The sequence below is a fragment of the Hypomesus nipponensis genome, chromosome 11 (genome assembly GCF_054491055.1).
Source record: "Hypomesus nipponensis isolate SF chromosome 11, ASM5449105v1, whole genome shotgun sequence".
Classification (NCBI taxonomy): Eukaryota; Metazoa; Chordata; class Actinopteri; order Osmeriformes; family Osmeridae; genus Hypomesus; species Hypomesus nipponensis.
In genome coordinates this window covers 17,657,836-17,665,667 of record NC_140371.1, presented here as the reverse complement: position 1 = coordinate 17,665,667, position 7,832 = coordinate 17,657,836, and positions in this window count along the sequence as shown.

The window sequence follows — 7,832 nt, the reverse complement described above, 5'->3', positions numbered from 1 at the left end:
CCCCCCACACCAACCCCACCGCCAGGCTCCCAATACCATTAGATTAAGACAACATTCACTAATTAAGTATCTCCGACCTATTACTCTGTCATTCAATCAGCCATTATTTCGAAACTTCCTTCCTCCTCTCTTTCATATTGATTGGCGCTGGGAGAGTGAGGTTCCCCCTGTATAATTACCATGGAAGGGGATTAGGGGATAGGGGGTGAGGGCTGGGGGTGCATAGGGGCTGGCGCTGGGGGGTACCCATGCCTGCTGCTCCTGCATTGTTCCCTGCATTTCTTTTTAGGAGCTCATCTATATGTGTCAATTTAGTGCGGCCCACAGCCCGGTGTTTTCTGGCTCTCTGAGATTGCGTTAAGGTATTGACCACACACATGTATGGTGCCTGTATCTGTGGCTGTATCTCTCTCTGTTTCAACCTTGTTTCATATCAATGTCCTTCCGTGAGTTCTCGTACCCCTTCCTCCGTTCTACTTTGTCGAGAAGTCAACTGTGACAGACGATATTGCAGCCTCATCTCTTTGTGGGAAGTTCGATATGCGCCTCTCTTTCCTCGCAACGCATCTGCTGGGCCTTTGTTACGGAGTGACATCAGTTGTACGTGTTCCCAGACTCACTGGAGGCTGGGTATTCACCCAAAGTGCTGTTGTGGCTAACCACACCATGGTGGCTTCAAAAGACTGGGAGAGGTGAAGCTGTCTAATTCATCACGACCCAGTGTACTATTTCACATGGCCGGCTGGGTTATTAGCGGCTTCTGAAGCAGACAAAGTAATTACACCTTTCAGTATCAACCTACAGGGGGTAGAACACCCACACCTGAGACAAGGGATCTCAGGGAATCAGATGGGATCTCACCCTGATCTGAAGGATACTGGGTTATGAAGCGTCTGTGTGTCTGAAAGGACAGTGTCATGTCGTATCAGGCTGTGCTGTGCCTGATTGTGCTCCCCAGTGACTGAGTGGTCTCCTGTCTCTGACGATGGATGAAATGAAGCCCAATTCTTGGAAAGACGACCAATCCAGAGAACGTGGAAGTACTTATGTTTACTATATTGTAATAAATATCCAATTTTCTCAAACCACACACGCGTATGCGCACACACATGCACACACACATACACACACAAACAGTAGCTAGATTAGTGCGCCTCTCTTTGATGGATGGAGGTTTACAGGGGTGGGTGGTGGGCGATGGTGGGTCTGAGGTTTGAGGAAGGACAGAATGGGGAGTGTGTTTGTGTGTGTGCATGTGTGTGTGCATGTGTGTGGTGTGTGTGTGCTCATTCACAGGTTCTATCAGATATACATTCCAGACACTGGGTTCTGAGTTGAGGGGGAAAGAGGAGTGATTTATCCCTTCAGCCCGTGGGCCTTTCTCCAGCCTTCCTCCACGCCAACTCACGATTGATGCTCTCAGCTGGGATTACCATGTGTATGGAGCCTGGGCTGGGGGGGGAGAAGGCCAAGGAGGTAGGAAGCTATGGCTGAGGGCTATTTCAGGCAGGGGAGGGTTAGAGCTAGCTGGAAAAGTTAAAGGAAGGGGGTAGGGTAGGAAGGCAGGAGTTTTTTTCAGGGGACACACTGGGGAGGGAAGAGGGGGGGGGGTAAGTCTGAGGACGAGGTTGTGGAAGTGTTAGGGCTGGGAGGACTGGGGGAAATTCTGGGAGGACTGGGAGGACAGGAGGACTGGGAGGATGGGAGGACTGGGAGGGCTGGGAGGACTGGGAGGACTGGGAGGACAGGAGGACTGGAGGACTGGGAGGATGGGAGGACTGGGAGGGCTGGGAGGACTGGGAGGACAGGAGGACTGGAGGACTGGGAGGACTGGGAGGACAAGAGGACTGGAGGACTGGGAGGATGGGAGGACTGAGAGGGCTGGGAGGACTGGGAGGACAGGAGGACTGGAGGACTGGGAGGACTGGGAGGACTGGGAGGACAGGAGGACTGGGAGGACTGGGAGGACAGGAGGACTGGGAGGACTGGGAGGACAGGAGGACTGGGAGGATAGGAGGACTGGAGGACTGGGAGGACTGGGAGGACTGGGAGGACAGGAGGACTGGGAGGACTGGGAGGACAGGAGGACTGGAGGACTGGGAGGACAGGAGGACTGGGAGGGCTGGGAGGACTGGGAGGGCTGGGAGGACAGGAGGACTGGGAGGACTGGGAGGACAGGAGGACTGGGAGGACAGGAGGACTGGGAGGGCTGGGAGGACTGGGAGGGCTGGGAGGACTGGGAGGACTGGGAGGACAGTAGGACTGGGAGGATGGGAGGACTGGGAGGGCTGGGAGGACAGGAGGACTGGAGGACTGGGAGGACTGGGAGGGCTGGGAGGACTGGGAGGACTGGGAGGACAGGAGGACTGGAGGACTGGGAGGATGGGAGGACTGGGATGGCTGAAGAACAGTTGAACTGGGTGACAAGAGGACAGGAGGACTGGAGGACTGGGAGGACTGGGAGGGCTGGGAGGACTGGGAGGACTGGGAGGACAGGAGGACTGGGAGGACTGGGAGGATGGGAGGACTGGGAGGACAGGAGGACTGGGAGGACTGGGAGGATGGGAGGACTGGGATGGCTGAAGAACAGTTGAACTGGGTGACAAGAGGACAGGAGGACTGGAGGACAAGGAGGACAGGAGGACTGGAGGGCTGGAGGATTAGGAGGACTGGGAGGGCTGGGCATACATAACTCAGGAATGGCAGGTAGCTTCCTACTGTAAATGATAAATGTATTGGGGAGGAGCAGGACTGAGCTGCTAGGAGAGTAGGTGTGAGGTTGTCCCTCCCTCTTTTTCTCTTTCTATAAATCTACTGTCTCTCACTATCTCTCTCTCTCTTTCCTTGCATCTGAGCTCCCTACTTTATCCGACATGTACAGTCAGTTAACATTTTCGTTTCGTTTTGATGCCTTTACTATAATGTCAGGTGGCCTGTAGGTCGATGGAGATATAAGGAGAAGAGTCCGGGCTGGGCCGGAAGTGTACACATTCCAGACGGTGAAGGATGGGTCCAACATTCCGCCTCTCGTCTGCGAATGTGCCGATGTCCCGCCTACTCCAAAAACCAAAAACACACCTACACACACACCTACACAAGCAAGCAAGCACACACAAGCCAACACACTAACAAACTCCACGTGACACACTTACACACCCTGACACACACACACACACATCTGCCCTGCAGCCAGTCATGTAATTGCTGTTTGGCTGGAGGTAATGTTAACGGGAGTTGAACAGATGCCTGGGCTGAAGCAGATGTTTGAAAGGCACTGATGGAGATGGTACCTGTGTCCTCCGCTCTTTCTCTGAATACCACAGTAATCATGCTCCCCCAGGCTAAAGAAACACACACACACACCCATATACAAAAACCGCATGCAAACCTCCCTGCCTTGTGGCTCCATAGACACGTCACAACTGAGCTTGTAAACTTTATACAGGTAAACACCAGCAAGACTGTGTACAGTGCAGATTGTAGGTAACTAACATAATATGCGTATGTGTATGTATGTGTGTGATTACCCTATACTGGGGTTATAGCTCTCCACCTCCGTGCGTCAGAGTAGCAGTGATGTCATAATAATGATAGGCCTCTATGTGGTGACTGGCTGGGGTCCCAGCTAGCTCTTCCTGTCACTCTCTCTCCCTCTCTCTCTCTCTCTCTCTCTCTCTCTCTCTCTCTCTCTCTCTCTCTCTCTCTCTCTCTCTCTCTCTCGCTCTCTCTCTCTCTCTCTCTCTCTCTCTCTCCCTCTCGCTCTCTCTCTCTCTCTTTCTCTCTCCCTCTCTCTCTCTCTCTCTCTCTCTCTCTCTCTCTCTCTCTCTCTCTCTCTCTCTCTCTCTCTCTCTCTCTCTCTCTCTCTCTCTCTCTCTCTCTCTCTCTCTCTCTCTCTCTCTCTCTCTCTCTCTCTCTCTCTCTCTCTCTCTCTCTCTCCTCTCTCTCTCTCTCTCTCTCTCTCTCTCTCTCTCTCTCTCTCTCTCTCTCTCTCTCTCTCTCTCTCTCTCTCTCTCTCTCTCTCTCTCTCTCTCTCTCTCTCTCTCCCTCTCTCTGTCTCCCTCTCAACCTCCAAGCCCCGTCTTTTCCCCTCTCATGAAGGAGAATGGGTTATTTCACTCACGAGCCTTGTTATAATCATCAGCCTTATCAGCTGTCAGGGGACCTTTGGCACCCCGCCACACCACTCCTCCACCAATGAGAAGCATACTGCCCTTTCCTGTCTGACAAAAAAGGCCTCATCATGCTTTGTTAGAGTGTGTGCATTTAAGGGGGCTTAGGGTCTTAATGGATTATAGCTTTTTGGGGAAAGACACCCCCTTTGAAAGAGACTCCTCAATTGAAGATGCCTTTTGGGCCATTGTCTTGCCCTTTCCTCTCCTCTGTGTGTGTCTGTCTGTTTAGAGCTGAGGCATTGCTGACCCCTAATCGTTGCCTGAGGTGGGCTTTCCACAGGTAATGGGTTTCCATGACAGCACGGCCTAATGCCCACTCTTCCTTTTCATAAAAGGACTTCCTCCTTTTTTGTTGATTCAATAAGAACGTAAACAAGACACAATCTCCAACGCTCAGGGGGCGGAAAACCATGTCCTGCTCCCATCACACACACACATACACACACACACACACACGAACACACACACACATCACACCAACTAGGTAAGCCTTCAGGTAAGACACATTTTGGTGACACTTAAAATACTCCCATAAACTGCTGAATCAGCATCAGACAACACTGACATTAGATATAAGGATTGGTTGTGAAAAAGGTTCAAAAACTTTGTAATACCTGGGAAATACATTTAAATACATAATTATCATGGTGGAGATGATTACAGTGAGTATTTAAATTCAATAATAATAATAATAGTAATACAATACCACTCTTGATTAAACTATGATTATTGTTTCTGTAATATTGTATGAAAATAATACTTTTTTAAAGTTCTCCCTGTTTTCAAGGCAAGAAAACAAACAGATTCTTATTCTTTTTTGAGCTGCTTTTCATCAGAGGACTGACTACTAATCCCAGACCAGACCAACAGAACAGTAGTCCTTGTTCACCAAGCGTTTCTACAGGGTCATGACACTGCACCCTGGCCCAAACCTGATACCCTGGGCAGCGCTCTGCGGCGGCCCTCCTGAAAGATAAGGAAGTGGGGGTCCGGTAGTCAGGCGTTACCCCCCTTGCCCTGCTCCTGCCCCGGGGTCAGCCTAACGCGGCCCCTCCCTCCCCCTCTCCCCAACCCTCCCTCCCCCTCTCCTCGAGCCTCCGTCCTCCTCTCCCCACCCTCCCTCCCCCTCTCCTCGAGCCTCCGTCCTCCTCTCCCCACCCTCCCTCCCCCTCTCCTCGAGCCTCCGTCCTCCTCTCCCCACCCTCCCTCCCCTCAGGGGTGTGCTGATGACAGGCAGCAGCCTCAGACGAGGGGGAAAGGGTCTGGGAATCAAAGAGACGAGGGGGGAAGGCCTGGGGAGGGAAGGGGAGGAAGGGGAGGAAGGACAAGGGGAAGGAGGGTGGGGAAGGGATGGAGGAGGAGGTGGAAAGCTGTGGAGGTGAAGGGGTGATGGAGGGGATGAAGGGAGAGGTTCAGGAAGGAGGATGGGGAGGGAGGAGGTAGAGGGAGGGTTATAAGAGGTGGTGAGGTGATGGAGGGGTTGAAGGGGGATAGGGGGTTACTGAGAGGGAAAGGGGGGGTCACGGCGCGTGATGAGAGATGGTGTCCAACATACACAGTTTCAGTAATGTGGAGAAACTCTCTAGTTTGTCAGGCCTAGTTCGGCCAACGGATACCTCTTGTCCCTACAAGACAGCTGAAGTCTTATCTAGCCCACTGATTCTCCACTCCAACACCTGACCCCTGGCCTTTTTTATCTGACTGATTTTCAAATAGACAAATATTCACTCAATGAAATTGTTAACCCTGTCACACGGGTTTGTCAACTTGCCAAGTGGCACTGATAATCAATCTGCTGAGATAAGTAACTTATCCAGAAAATAGTTGATCATGTTTTGGATTGTGTTTTCCTTTCTTTTCTGTCTTGATGTAGCCTTGAGGTGGTTGTTTTCAGAGCAAAATAGACTTTCTCCTCTCCCTGAACTACAGCTCGCTGGTGTTGACGGAAGGGAGTTCGATTTCCCCGGAAAAGTGGTCTAAAATATCGTCCCTGGTTTCCTCTGCAGCTTGACTCCAGACGTCAGACGGCTGATTCTGAGTTCACCCCTGGGTTGAGCTGACCTCGCCCGCTGCGCTCGGCTCCTCAGCCCCTCTCTTTAAAGAGTGCCTTGGTTTGCGTGGGTTTAAAAGCATCGGTCCTTACGAGTAAGGACGGTGAATTGCCACACTCTTGAAACTAGATAGCCTTGAATGACCAAGGCCAGATGTCTCTGAATTTGAGCTTTAGCTTGGCAAGCTAAACCATCGTCAGACACACAGGAGGACCGCATTGAGTACCTGCCAATCACATAACTGCAGTACTCTGTGCGACACAGGAGTGTAGTTTGTAGCCAATCAAATGTAAACATCATCTGTGTACACTCTAGCTGCCAAGAGGCAATACAGGATTCAAGCACCTCACAGACTCTACAAATCAGGTCACACACCTCGTACTCTAATTGTTATTTGGCTTTCAACGGCAGAGAATATTCCAGAGGCATGAATTGAACATGGCAGCATTATCGCATTGCAGAATTACTGTAAATAAACCTTAAGTGATGTGAGACTCAGGCTTCAGCTCATCATTCACTCCATGGCAACTCCTTCCTACAAAGTGATTTTTTTCGCCCGGTGTTGAGCCTCCCCCCTGTCTTTTCCACTGCCTCTGTGATGTGAGATGACAGACAGCCCCAGCCGTCCTCATGAAAGCACATTCTCACAGGGAGCAGACTGGGGTGTTCAACACCCTGTGAACTCATTTACACTCTGTCTGTCTGTCTGACTGGAAGGAAGAAATTCAAATTAAAAAGCTGCTCCACTGGACAGAACAGGTCTTGCTGCAGTGACAGGAAACTGTGTCTGTAGAGGTTTGTGTGTGTGTGTGTGTGTGTGTGTGCGTGTGTGTGTGTGTGTGTGCGTGTGTGTGTGCGTGTGTGTGTGTGTGTGTGTGTGTGTGCGTGTGTGTGTGTGTGTGTGTGCGTGTGCATGTGTGCGTGTGTGCATGCGTGCTGATCAAAGACATTAGAAGTGTGATAATAAGCATTAACATTGCAATTACATATCCCAGGAAGGCCCCTGCTACTCACACTGCACAGGACCAGAGAGGTGTTTACCTGTTGTCAGAGTGTGTTCAGATCATCACTAACCATGCACCCATAACTCACAGGCATCCAGTGCTCAAGATCGATTTGAACTTTGCACAGACACACACGGTGTTCTCAAGCATAGCTGACACGCAGCTCCATTTAGATCAAAGGGAAGGTTGCAGACACATGTCATGCAGCTCACCTGCAGGCTAATTGGTGGTATAGTTGACTATCTCTCTCTCCCAATGTTTACGCTGCACTTCACACCCTCTCACTGGCATGACTGGTAGAGTTAACTCCTCGCTGGAGCCGGCCCTCATAACCAAAACATCCTAATGATGACTAACACCAGACAACTGTTCCTCAGTTCAATTCTCTGGTGATTACAGACTTCTGTTACTCAAGCATAACTGCTTTGGCTTGCATGACATTCTAAGCCTTTCACATTGTTCACCTTGAGTCATTCCTTGAAAACTAAACTATTGAAAGATAATTACAGGACTTTTGTCTCTATTGTGTGCCTCTGTAAGAAAATAGCTTAACTTTTTAGTGGTAAAATACACATGTTCCAGGTTGACACATCATGCCAACACGG